The 14,663-nt window shown below is 43.2% G+C and overlaps 1 protein-coding gene across 1 annotated transcript in view; it reads left to right on the forward strand.

Annotated features, from left to right (window-relative positions):
- Positions 1-100: 100 nt before the first annotated feature.
- LOC119209686 (SPRY domain-containing SOCS box protein 4-like) overlaps positions 101-14,663 on the forward strand; it is a 57,886-nt gene continuing 43,323 nt past the window's right edge. Inside the window, exon 1 of the mRNA XM_037459172.2 lies at positions 101-322. The gene's annotated coding sequence lies outside the window, so the exon portion shown is untranslated. The remainder of the gene's footprint in view (positions 323-14,663) is intronic.

The raw sequence follows: 14,663 nt of genomic DNA on the forward strand, positions 1-14,663 counted from the left end.
CAATAATAACCTGAATTTACGAGTGCTCCTAAACGCACCATCGGGCCCTCAGCCAATGGCGTCCGAGCAGAACTCTGTGTTGTGGTGGAAGCAGCCAACCAATGAGCGCTCGATCAGCTGAGTAAACGGATACTCGGCATCCGACTGCCTGGAAGTATCGAGTTCACCGCCACAAAGAAAGCGACATCGCAGGAAAATCGGCAGCCTCGTTGTGTTAAGGTTGCTGTTGTTGTCATCGTCGTCGGATGAAGAGAGAAGTCTTGGTTCGTCCTGACTCGCGGATAAATCCTCAGAGGGAAAGTGCCGTTTGGAGACGAGTTCGGTGAGCGTTACTTCTGATTACACAGGATGAGGTGACCGGGGGGGGGTTGTGTTTGCTAGTTGAAGACTGGCCATCACAACAATATTCTTTCCAAAAATATCTCAAATTAACATCAATGACGTTGACGGGCTGATTGGGTTTACATGTAACTTCCCATTGTATATTGCAGCGCGGGATTCTTTTTAGTTTGTTTGCCAGGTTACATTAGAAATACCCAGTAGCACACGTGCATCTGAATGTCTATGCAGTGACTGTGAGGTCTCGCGTTTGTTTACATTGTTTCACGGTTGGTTCGCTGGCACCAATAATGACGCCTCACCTCCCATCACATCACACACGGTGATGGGATGGAAGGGCTGACTGACTCTCTTGATGTGATGCTGTCTGTTTTGCATGACGGATGATATTCATCACAAATCACCGGGCACCAAGAAGTCCACCAGTGGTTTTCAGCCTCCTTTACATCTGAAGCAATCTCTACCTAAGCCCCGTTGTTGCATGTTCTGAGTGCAAAGCTGCTGCCTTGGTCTCTCAATGGTTTAATTTGAAGAGTTTATAGAGTGAGGTATAACACGCTAATAATTCTCAATGTACAGGGTTTGTATATGCCTTTTATAAGAGTCATAAATACAATTGTCACATGAAGTGTTACTCTACACCATCTTCTGATTTTAAAGAGTGTATACTATGTTGAAAGGGAATAACGACTTCCCCCACAATAAGTGATCAATTCTGTTGCCACAACACCTTGATATTTACTCAGTTAAGACGGAGAGGAAACGTGGAATGGGGAGTACAGTTGAAACAGGGGATTCACACTCACACTCATCACGCGTCCAATATGACTTTCATTTGGTTTTCGACAAAAGTAACAAGCTAAAAAGCCGTGTGTGTTTGTGCGTGTGGGGGTGGGTGGAGTCTGCTTGTTGATGGATGAGCTGTCCAGATAAGAGAGAGAGGCGGTTGGTGGGTAGAGAAATGGAGGGATGTATATAAGGAGGGGGCGAGGGAAATGGTGCATTGTAATATTGACAGGGTGTAATTTATCTTTACGCTGGATCCTACCGGCCGGTCACCATGGAAGAGCATCCGCTCACCATCACCACCTGGGTCACTTTGTCGTTCCCTTTCATCTTCTATCTATAAACTCCCCCTAATCTCCACCCCTTTTTGTTGCTTCCACTGGGCTTCCCCGGTCTATTTCCACTACGTTTTGACACCTGTCCACATGTTCACTCTCTTTTTTTCCGGCCTCTTCCGCCTTTGGACTTACACTTCACAACTATTAACAGTGCACAGACTCACCTTTGACGATCCCACTACAGCGGAAATTGTTTCAGCCCCTAAACATCCATTGATGTCCATTAACACCAATCTTGACATTTTGGCTTCAGCCTCGAATCTCTCTCAACTCTTTGGCGCTTCAACTTCAACTGTTTTCAGTTCTGACATACAAAGGGATATTTCAACTACCTATATTTGGATTTTACCACTTCAAATGTTTTAATTTTTCCTGTTTGCACCGTCAGCGAGCACAACTACACATTCAATTTAATATTCAGCCTTTTTCCATATGTTCTTTGCATTTTTCTCACTCTTCTTTTCAGCTGTCTCCCTCCTAATCTGTTTTGTCTTGGTGTTTATTTCCTGATCTTTCCCCGCCCTTTTAAAATCTCCCCCTGTCCCCTTCATCCCTCCAGAGGGACTAATAAGCAGCACATTATGAGTCAGTGCAAGGGGAGAGACAGATGGGATTCATCTTGTAGGTCAGATAAGGGTTATTAACTAGGCTGTGTCTTATCAAATCCTGTCACTGCCATTTAAACAGAACAGAAGACTGGCATTATGTGTAGAGCGTTAAAAATATCCTCCTCAAAGAGATTGTGGAAGATAGACCTGAAGGCCTGTTGGAGTAATCCTTGTGCCAAGAGCCATGTCAGAGAAATGATTTAAACTGAGTAATGCAGAAACGGATGACTTTTTGGGGCCGTTGTCAAAGGCAACAACTGAGTAAAAAAAACTCATTCATCAATTCATTTTGATCAGTTTGAGGTTGTTTTCTGCCCAGTTGCCGGACATAATGCACATCAGCATTCTGCTCAGTGTCAACAAGCTCATCATTCAGTGCCAATCGAGACGATTTAAAAGGAAGCCAACATTTTGTAGTTTGAGCTGTTTTTTATCAGCCGTCATTATTTTTAATTACATGACTTCACCACCTCCCCCACTGTCTTTTTTTCCTGCCGAAGCACAGTACTACAGGAAGCAGTCTCTACAGGAGGAGACTCAAAGATCTGAACCTGTGAAGCCTCAGACGCTTGAATCAAGGCACCAGAATAGATCCTAGTGTTGTTTCTAGTGGTGAGAGTCATGTTTTGGCGAGCATGAGAAAAGTGTTAAAATAGTGTTTTGAAAAGATTTTGAGTCAATATATCATCTGTTGAGAGTTTTATCAGTCCTTCATTACTGATTCAGTCATTTTTCTCATGGAGTATGTCAGAATCTAGTGAAAATTGTCATCACAATTTTCCAGAGCTGAAAGTAACATGTTAAAATTGCTTTGTTTTGCTGGATTAATATTCATAGAAATTCAGTTTACTGTCATTTATGACAACGAAAAGCAGAAACTCTTCATTTGTGAATCTGGGACCAGGGGACCTTTTGTTTGGTCGTCGTTGCCCTTGTTTTTGCAGTGTGTCAAACGTCGTTGGAAGTAGTCGACCCTTTTTGACCACTTTTTCACTTTGGCATTTCACAACATGACCTTCTGCAATGAAGCAAAGTGGTGAGCAAAAGTGCCGTGAAACACAGAATGAATGCTGCTTTGTTGCATGCATATTACAGTGGCTTGTTTTCCAGTTTTCCTTTTAGAATAACAAATATGGATCTGCTGGTGCGGGTATCCTCTCACCCAGATGCTGAACGTACGTGCTAATTGGCCAGTGGCTGTAGTTTGAGCGAAGTGCAACCATCGGCCGTGGTTGTCATTAGTTCTTTGATGTTGGCTTGGTGTGTTAAGGCCTGCAATAATTCAGTAACCGTCAGTTTTGTATTTATGTTTGGATGTGTAAACCGACGAATAACCAATGAAGACCAAAGCTGCGAGCATGTACCCTGAGCAACCGTTTTCTCTCCTGATCACAGCCTCCAGCTCAACGCATCTAAAACGCAAGAACTCATTATAGATTTTTTGGGGAGGAGCCATAACCATCCCTGGGGGATTCAAAATGCCATGGCACAAACATTTGCAAAACTTCAGTGGAGGGATCAGGGTTCGATTACGGAGAGGGAGCCCAGCTCTACCATGTGTGTCTGTTTATTGTGTGATTGAATGCATACAACCCACAGTTGTCCGGCCCACTGTCCACACACCAATGTAAAGACGCCAGAACTAGCTGATGATCAATCAGGTGTTCAGATTTAGAAGATGGATCTGGATTTATCTTTCTATCCGTCCATCTGTCAGGATCTCTTTTCCTGTCCTAGAAAACGCAAGAACATCTACGAGTCTTACACGGACAGATGAGAGATGGAATGGATTTATATGCAGCAGCCTTTCGTTAAGTCAGTGGTGGACTGCAGAGCTTCCAAAAAAGTCACACACACACACACATACTCAAACACACATACGTACGCACACAGACGTCACTCAAGGAAAACAGCACTCTCATGCACCGCTGCACTCTAAAGTCAATGACATGAACTGCTGCCGAGAGAAGAAAACAAGAAGACGATGTGTTCCTCTTGCCCTTGACAGGTACTTTGGGTCTAAATGCGGTGTACATCCTTTGTGAATGCACACTCGGGTGTTTGAGTGCGTGTGTGTGTGTGTGTGTAGGCAGTGTGCTGTATCTGTTGATGTACTGGTGACTCACAGAGGCCATTACATTTACTGGATAACTTGTTAACTATGGTGTAATTTACAGCAATATGCACAGATTTCCTGCAGATGTCATGTGTTCCTGAGTTGTTTGTAACTTTGCTGGTTACGTTTGAGCTTCTCATCAGTTTATCAGGACAACCGTATCATCATGTTAGTTTGTCATGGAAAGATTGCTGCAGTGAGTAGTTAATCAAAGTCCCCCCCCCCCCCCATGCAGATAATACGGCCTGAGTGGAGTAGAGGGATGAAATCATTAGTGTAGAGACAGACCGTAGTTCCACTCCTTGCAAAACCCCGTGGTCTAAGCCTCTTTCTGCTGGTTGTGTCCGGTCTTATTGCGTATCGATTGGCTTCATGTTGCTTGCATCATCTCATCTCGATGTCCTGTCGGGTTGATCGGAAGTTTGCTCCACCTTTTGGTTTCGGGAAAGTATAAAGGGCTTAAAGTGGCGTTGTGCTCATTTACATGTAAATGACAGCAGTCTGAGGTGCTGTGATCTCGCTCGTTTAGCAACCTGTTGAGATTCAGAAGTGTGTGTGTGTGTGTGTGTGTGTCCCGGTTCCTCCTCAATATTGAATTGATGCTCTGTTTTCTGTGTGTTCCATTGTCGCACAACAATCTGTCAGATGTGGGAAATCCGCTCAGAATGAGATGCACGATGCGTCTGTCAGTCTGCGGTTCCATGGCTTTTCCAGTGAGATAAAATCAACCAAAGGCTCCTGGAATTCAAAGATGGCATGTGATCATTTTGGCCAGAGCATAAAGCCTGCTAATGGAACGAAAATGGACACAGTGTATTCACTGCTCCGATATGCTGTGAGTGAACAACATGTTTTATGATTCATTTGTGTTACAAAAAAAAGAAAAAAAACAATGGAATTTTTAAAAGCCTTGAAGTCTTCTCGCGTATCATCTCCAGGAATCCTTGCTGGCTTCTCTGACTATTTATCTACAAACCCTAAAATAGAGCAGACAGCACTCTAAGGACTGCTTACAACACATCCTATTCACACTGATATAATATGTGATGTTGGATGTGTCCTCAAGCCTTTTAGGGAATGGCATGCACCCATGGCAGCAACACAGCCAATGACAAGACTTCGTTGTAATTATTTTAAATGTTAACATTGATCGATAACAAAATTAGCTGTGAAGTAAATACATATTAGCTTGACTGTGTTTAAAAGGTAAAAATAACCCTTGAACGTTTGAAAAGCAGATTCTATAGCCGGGTAGCTTGCTCCCCCTTTTAATGGTTCCTAAGAAGTCAAAGCGTTCCTCAAATCCTCCGTATACTTCCAATTCGGCAGTCGGCACATTTTCAAATAGTTTCTAATCACCTCTTCTAACCAAGTCCAACAATATCTCCCAATTACAGCTGTCAATGTTGGCAGGGTTTGAATTTCTCTCTGAAGTTATTTTCTTTACAAGGAGGGCAACACCACCATTCAACGAGATTCCTAAATTGCATCATAAAGCCTCATTTGGATGAACGGCTAATCGTTATTTGTCTATCAGCTTGTATCCATTTGTTTCAATGATAAGCGGTTTTCAATTTTGGTATGAAAATATTAGTCTTGTGTTTCTAAAGCCATCAGGATTACGAAGATGCACAAATCACCCAACCTATAGCTTCTTATTCAATAACAAATAAGAATGCAAGTAATTATACCATGGATCTGTAGAAAGGAAGCCTCTGTGTACACAATTAACGTGATGGAAATATTTCCGGGGGGGAAATCAGCTTCCTACAGACATTCGTCTTCCATCAGCACCGTCGGCCTCTTTGCGATTCACGCTGTAAGTCAGCTCTTCACATCAAATGAAGCAACTCTTGCTGCAGCTAATGTATAGAAACAAGGAGAAGTTTGTTTCTTATTACTAGTATGTTGCAGTCATGAGAAGTCTAGAAGCAGTCTACAGATTCTCTGGCTTGGCTGGGGGAACTGCACGATAGTCACTGATCAAATCTGCTAATACTAGCATAAAACTGTTTTTAAAGAGCGATTCCATTCCTGACTACCAATCGCTTTACTTTTTGTCTTTGTCTCTCTTCGTCTAATTTCCGCCCATAATTACAGAGCTCATGAAAGCGTTTAGAGTCTCATGAATATTTAGGTCTTGGAGGGGAAGTATCAAGGGAGACCCGTGTGTGGCTGGTCTGCCCTAATTATGGAGATGGGCCTCTACACACTCACACACAGACACACACACACACACACACACACGTTCATAACCAGGGTTGAAGGCCAGAAAATGATCAAAAGCTGCCCATTTGGGAAAAGTTCATATGGGCTTAAACAAAAAATTGCATGACACACACACACACACACACACATAATAGCACAGCTGGTTGGGGCTTGCAGCTGGTTCTTTCTGCTTCCTATTGTTCAATAATGGGTTAGTGATTTGACATGAGCATTGAAGAGCAGTCAAGGGTGTCTGGGTGTCTTGGTATCACTCTGTGGGCTTTTAGATATTTGATGTCAAGTCATGCTAAATCATGGTGGGGACAAACAGAAGTGTGTCTCATTAAAATAACTCTATTGGCTTTTAGTAAGCTTTTGAGTTAAGGGGTGACAAGAGGAGCGAGTCTTTTTGGCTGGATAAAGCTGGTGAGGATTGTGTGCGAGCACAGAACTATGCATGCACACAAAAAGCTAATCACAGATAATGAGGGACGGAAGCTGGAGGGGTATAAAAGGAGGAGGACAGGAGGTGATGGGGAGAAATGAAAGGATGGGGCAGATATTGGGAAGGAATAAAGGAAGGAGCTACTCTGCAAGACGGTGGGTGGACTGAAGGGGGGGAGGGGGATTTAAGGGGGTTATGCTTGTGTGAGAGAAGTAAAAATCCCCCGAAACACTAATGACGTAGAGTGCTTTTCTGCCCTGAGTTCAACTTCTTTCAGCTCGAGGCAATCACAGCAATCCTGCTAATGCATGCTGTCTAATCAGGGCCCGAGGCTGCCGTTCAAATGGACCTTTATTACTGTTTGGGTTAGCCTCAGAAACAGGGTTTTTGAATTACTTTAATGTCCAGATGACAAAATAAATGACCAGACCAACATGGTGTGTGTCATAAAACATGTCACTCAAAAATCTCCAAAACATCGAGTTGAGCTTAAATCTGTAATCTGTGAAGGCCGTAGCACAGATTCACATAATTGTCATGCTTTTCAAAGTGTCTGTCTGTCTTGTGACTTGTAAACACAACTTCCACAAGTTGCACCCTTTCCTCAAGCTCAACCCAGCAACACAGTCTGAACTGTGTGTAGCGTGTTCTTTGTCTTGCACTTAATGAAAGTTGCATGTGACAGCTATCATCACTCAACCCTATGGGTGGACCATAAAAATAGGTGGAGTAAATCGTCGCAATACCTAGAAAGTAAACGTCCTGTTGTTGCTCATTGATGTCCTGAGAGCAGCGTGAGCCAAAATGTAGTGTGAACATCCTCTTGACCAATTAAAAATGAGCTCAATGTGACTGCAGCCCTGGCTAACGTTGTTGTTACTGCTAAATGTCTGCGACGAAGCAGCGATTTCTGCCGGAGCGCCGCGGTCCCGACAGGAGATCTGGCTCGTCACGCCGCCACCATGTGTGAGCTTTCATCTGGCCACTTCACAGCCTTGTGAGCGGAAACCAGACCACCACCGACCACATGCTGAGACAGTGACACACACACACACACACACACACACACACACTGGTGTGATTATAAACAGTGGCACACCCTCGCAGACACACAAACACACGTGTCAGCAGTACTTAATAACAGACCACAGTTTGATGAAGTGTGTCACCAGTCTGAGAGGAGGGGAGCCCACCCGGGTGTGTGTGTCTGTGTGTGTGGAAAGGGGGGGGGGGGGTATGAATATTTATGTGCGTGTGTATGTTAAGCCGACAGTGGAAAGCGGAAATAATGTATTTATTTATACATCTTTGTTTATTTATGCATGCTTTTATAGAATATGGAATTGAATGAATAAACCATTGCAGCAGAGCCGTCAGTCCGTCACAATGCCTTGGCAATGTCTCACAGAGTCCTCGGCGCCACATGACTGTGGTTTCAGATTTATTTCTTTTATTTCTTTTTTTCTAATGCAATAGCGAGGGGGTTTGCAACCATCCTTTTTTCATTTTCAAAACCGAGTTGGGGAATATTTGGGAATCTAGAGCAGGAGAATTAGTAGTTACGATGTAAATGTCAAATAATACTTCGTCTCACACGTGGAGCAGTTTCAGCTGTCACGTGATTCGAAAGGAAAGGTAAATTGGCGTGTTCTCACAGATATTAGATGTAGTGGGTAAACGAGCCCCGCAGCGGGCTTTGATTGCCACAGCGTGCGGCAAAGTCCAGTCACAATGTCATGGGAAGGATTCATGTGGACAGCTTCTGAACGATTTCTCCATTTTATATTTAGTCCATTTTAGCTTGATGGAGAAATTTCTAGTCCGAGATTAGTCACAGGAAATGTATGTAACGTAACTGAGCTGTTTGGCACAGAGCTTTATATTTTTCCATACTTCGCTAAACGTATCTGCAACAAACAACTAGTGAAGTAAGTTCAGCTTACAACAGTAGTGTATTTAGTAGTAGCATATTTTTGGCCTGAATCATGCCCAAAATAAATGTATCTTAAATAATGTCTCCTCTTGTATCACTAGCTGTTTCTTTGCTTTGATTTTGCATTTCACCACCAGGATTATTTACAGCATTGTCTCATTTTAGAGGAAATAATTTGGGCTTCACTTCTGGATAGTTTGTGTGTCTGCAAGAGAGTTGCAAACACAGAGGCCCTTTCTCAATACCTAAGACGGCGAGAACGGACTTGCGTGCCCGCGAGAATAGACTCGGCAGACGGACTCGGGAGTCCTGACCCACGGGTTCGGGAGAACGGAGAACGGTCATTTCCGCATTTGGAACAGCAGCTGACTTGATGACGTCACCATGTCAGTTGGTCTTGCTAATACGTTTTAATATAGTTCTTGACTGTTGAGTATTTTACTATTATCAAGCTTTTGTTTCATTTTTATTTAAAATTAGAAATGGTATATATAATCGGTCATAAAATTAGGCAAAATATCTCAATGGATCAGATCAGAGTTGTTATACAGTCCTACATCTTTTTAAAGCAGATGAAGAGGAGCAGCTGTAGTTCTGGTGCTGCTGAACTCTGTTCCGTTACTTAAATATAGTAGTATTCATAAACTTCGACATAGAGTTGTGTTTATTTTGTTGACTGTTGCTGAGGTGAAATGCATTCTGGGATATTTGGCTCTCACAAGAACAGACAAGCCTGCTCCGATGCATGCTCAGTAAAATGGGCGGGGCGAGTCACATCCGGGTATTATGACCGTTCTCGGCCAGATGCGCACTTTAGAATTGGAACAGTACTCGGGCTGCGACTGATGACGTTTCACGAGTCCACACAAGAACGCATATTGAGAAAGGGCCAGAGAGAAGGTGGACAAGAGAGCGAGAATGGATGAAAGAAAATTACACCACCACCTGTGGAGTATTACAAATGATGAGGAGGTGTACGAACAGAGTGAGGGAATAGATGTATTTGAGAGAAAGAGAGGGGAAAAAGCTTTTGCATTTAACAGCATGAGGTTCACATAACGGGGAGAGCATCCCCCACTTATGATTTATTCATTCATTCATTTTAGTTTTTCATTAAGACAGGATCTGGGTCAGACACAGCAGCATGTGTGTATGCAAGAGGGAGAGGAAGAAATAAAGATGAGGACAGAGGTTATTGTACAACCAAGACGGGCATCTGCCAGTTTAGGCAAACAGAAGAGACTGGGGGCAGATGCAGGATATGAGACGGGTACAGAGAGGCCGGCGTATGCCAGCCAGCTGGGCCATGCTCCTTTTTTGCAGCCTTTTGGTCGGAACAAGTAACCAGTGTTTGTATTCGAATGACAGATGCCGACAAATTTGTGGCAAGATGGAGGAAAAGCATCAGTTGGCTGTTGATAATGAGCTGGTTTTTATCTGCAACAGATCTGACCGATCTTCTTGAATTAGTCAAAGGAACTGGAGGTGACTTTGAAACTGGAGAGTCTCCCAACGCGTGTGTGTTTGTGGGAAAGAGAGACCGAGAGACAAAGACATAAAGAATGCAGATTACAGCTAAAACAATTAGCTAATTAAGCAGTTTGTTAATCTTCGCTTCAACTAATAAACTTTTGATAATCATTTAATCCTTCAAGTAAAACCCCCAAATATTGGTCGCCTCTCAAATGGAAAGATTTACTACTTTTATTGGCTTTGTGTGATGATAAATCCTACATATTGGGCCTTTGGGTGTGTGTGTGTGGTTGAAGATGTATTCAGGAATCCTTCGCTTCACCTTTAAAACCTGAAAAAGTTTGAAATTTGAATGTTTGGTGTTTGCCAACTGTGCTGATTTTGTTGTTATCCGAATCCATGAATCGCCACAGTCTGACAGACATAAGTATTCTGTGCTTCGGGTGCGGAAATTGTCCAATATCCTGCCAGTAACTATAGAGATTCTTTTCTCTTTCCTTGGTACGAAAGCTTGCTGCCGTCAAAATAATTGAAAATTCCTCGTGTTATATATCTCTTTTATACAGGAGAGGGGCCCTGGGGAAATATTTGATCCATTCAAGGGTGGAGGAGGAGAAGGAAAATGGCAGGGAGATGGAGCGATGAAGAAAGCAGAGGAGATATGGAATGGATGGATCTGACGATAAGAAGCTTGTTATTCTGCTCCTATATTTAGCTCGTCTTACAGTATCCTTCTCTCTTATTCTTAGACGCACATCGGAGACGTCCCCCTAAACGCTGTCGCTTGCACGACTGTCTGTCTCTCTCCGTGTGTGCATGCCGTGTGTCTCCTCAATACTTCGGTAGTTGTCATGGCAACATTAGATCGTCTGACATAGGAGGGCGTTTTCAGGTTGATGTATAATGAGCCGAGGTCTTTTGTTTTTCAGAAAGATATTCATTAGTTTGACCTTTGCCCTCGCCATAGCAGATACGCAGTTTGAATGTATGAGGCGCTTTCTGCTGCTGCGTTGAGTTTTAGTCAGTTGCACTCTTACATTACCCATTACAGCGAGGTATGCCAAGTCAGTGTAAAGATTAGAGCTTCTTATTCAGATGCCACTGAAGCAAAGTAAGGTTAATATAGAATGTGTCCATTTAGATTCACATTTCCAAATTTGAAATGTGGGGTTAACCGGCTCATCTCGTAACAAATGTAAAGGTGTAAAATGTTGTTTTTATTAAAAATGAAAGGTTTGAACAGCTGTCCAATGACTGTAATGGACATACACAGACTCCCCTCATATGGCAGTGAGGGGCCAGTGCACTGGCCTTAATGCCACTCTTCTTCCTGCCAATATATGAAGTCTTTGGAGAATGGTTTGTAGGGGTGAGAGACATACACAATTAAAAAAAGGTTAGTTCAAACTATGGAAAGAGGCTTCCACGATGACGCCTTCAGTCATCTGCAGCCGACATACGTCAGCAATGCAAAGCACGTGTACTAACATGCCCCCTAGAGCCGACTATGTCAACAAATCACAGAAAAGCTCTGATAACAACACGCAGAAGGAGAGGGACTTTGTGCTCTGCTCAGGGAGAATGCACAGTAGTTTTTTGCTGCTGTTTTAATGTTAATTATTCAATATATAATAGAAAGAAAAGGCTCACGCTGTGATGTAATAGTACAGCGGCCGCGGATAAACGTGACTGAGCGTGTCTTCGCTCCTGCTCCCTGCCCAGCGCATGTTGGTAGTTTTTTCATGTTCAAAAGGCATTTTTTGAATTTCCAGGGAAGAGGACTTCCTAATAGAGCCCTACTAGAGTCTTCTGCACACGTCTGCTGCTTTGCCACTGAACTGGTCCTCTTTTCTTTCTTTTTTTTATCGCAAAAGCCAAATATTTAACTGGCCCCTGAGTTATTTTCCACATTCAGGATTCTTGAAGAGAAATAACTATTGATGTTACAGGTAATATTTGGATACAATCTCCATCACCAACTTGATATCTGAATGCAGAATCAGAACGAGCGGCACAGAGGGGATTGAGTGAAGGAGCGTGTTGGTGGAGTGAAGACAGTCGGACAGACTGACACATAATGACTGACACCTGCAGAGTGAGGGCTGCTAATCCAAAGTAAAGAAGATTACTGTAGCGTTCTGGTGCTTCCCTCTCAGACTGACTGGAGGAAATGAAGCTGCTATAAGCTGCAACCATTCTGTGGGCTGCAGCATCGACCAGAATGCTGCTCGATATCACTCCGCTCCACTAGAACTCCTCGACTCTTCTTTAACCCGCGTGTCATCGCTCGCGTGTTACTTCACCTGCCCTGCAAATTCATGCTGTTTTTCAAGGTCTGTCCGTGTGACTGTTGTCGCTGGTTGATACGCTGTATGCGTGTATGCGTGTATGCGTGTGTGCGTGTGTGCGTGTGTGTGTGTGTGTGTGTGTGTGTGTGTGTGCGCGCGCTCTAACACAACCATTTGCAAAAAAAACCTTACAAATTGTGTTTACAGTAGCTTATGTTGATAACCTGCTAAACACTTTCCATATTCCTTCCCAAACAAAGTTTTATTTTCAAAAATGCTCTATTGTGTCTTAAGTCTCTCCCTTTGTCCTTACTGTTTACAGTTACGTTCCATCAAAAAATATAGAAAATGGTTGCAATTAGCTAACCAATCACTAGAGATCAACAAGTCCGCCTGAATATAAAGTGTGTTACTATGTGTTGCCTTGACACGGCCAGCTGCAGCAGTAAAGGTCAGGCAGAGAGAGTTACGTAGAAGAAAACCCCAAACAGAACGAGGATGTTTGATCATATTGATACTGAAGTATTACATCTGGGTTTTGCTGAGTAAACGTAAACAGTCAGAAATATCGACTCAACAAGTGAGACAGACCAAAAGGACAACTGGGGGGCGTCTCTGTGATGTCGCCAGTGGCAGCGATATGTTTCACAGTACGTTAACTCAGTCCATATGAACCGGTGACAGGGCGGATGGATCTCTTTGCACCGCATAACATGTGTTGGACGATATGAAACTCTGTGGCCTGATGGGAACGCTGAAGGATTTTATCGCGTTATGCAAGAGCGTTTTTGGATGCACAATAACGCGGCAAAGATGACGAAAAAGGCAGTGAGGAAACAAAACCTGTTGTGCAAGTATAGGAGTCATCATCTGACTAGTCTAGATATGTTTTTTGAACGTTTGCGGAGTTCATCCCCAATAACTTTGTATCTTTGTCTCGTTTATTGACGACAAGCCAGGCCACATATGTCACTGACCTTCTGCTTTACCATCCCTGCTGCAGACACCGTCAGGGTCTGAAGCTTTTAGCTGTATGTGACCACACCCTTTCTTCTTAGCTGGGGAGTCCTGAAGCTATTTTATTTGAGAACTCAAAACCAAAAGCTAGTGTCAGCGCTGACGTGTAATTTATCAGTGCCTCGGAATGACAATATTAATTGAAAATCTTAAATCTGTTGAGATTCTCTGCCAATGTTCTGCGTTTAAACGATATTCAGTTGTAAGATAATACAGCAATGTAATGGGAGTGTGCAATCACAGCTTTGAATACGTGGGCTTGTCTTGCTCTCTGTGGGTGGGAGACATCCAACTACCTCTTGGTTGGTTGGTTTGTGTGTGTGTGTGTGTGTTAGTGATTTAGGGTCTCCACGGGACAGAGAGAGGGGGGCTTGACACGTAGCAAATAAAGGGTCAACAGGGACAGACGCAGACTAGCAGATGTTGGAGAAAAGGGAAGCGGGGGAACGGAGGCGGTGGAGGAAAAGTGGGAAAAATGTGGGAGGAGAGGAGTAGAGAGATGGATGGATGGGAGGAGAGGAGGCCATCAGGCAGTAAAAGAGCAAACCATGGACATAAACTCAGATGAAATTAGCTTTAAGCTACAGCTGTATTTATCAATCGTTTGATTTTCACCTTTGAAAATGCAGTGTAAACAGGAAATTCTGACATATGAACATCTCGTGAAGTATTTTTGAGAACTTGCTGACACGTTCCCTTCTTCGTACTTTTATATAAAAAACAACTCATCAAAGGTTTTGAAATACAGCGTTTGTGAAAATGTCGTGTAAACAGTGTCTTAAGGGGTTTACAAAAGTGTCAACTGCAAACCATAATTTCGAACTTTGCAGTTTCAAGTAAGTGTTTCTTATGTGTCCTTTTTGCGGCGGGAGGACGGGGCCTTCTCTAAAGGGAAAGTAAGGTACAGACACAAAGTCACATTGAAGAGCTTGAAAAAGAAAGCCGTATGAAAGGAGACAGTGAGTCACTTGCAGAGCGTTCCCATAATGTAACAAGACATGGAAAGGTTGCTTTAATGGACACACAGAGGGAGAGAGAGAGAAACTGGGGAAATTAAAGCAGCAGAACACAGTCTGTCCCTCCGCTGCCTCCATTTACCATCATTGATTGGG

Source organism: Pungitius pungitius, chromosome 15 (genome assembly GCF_949316345.1).
Source record: "Pungitius pungitius chromosome 15, fPunPun2.1, whole genome shotgun sequence".
Taxonomy (NCBI): Eukaryota; Metazoa; Chordata; class Actinopteri; order Perciformes; family Gasterosteidae; genus Pungitius; species Pungitius pungitius.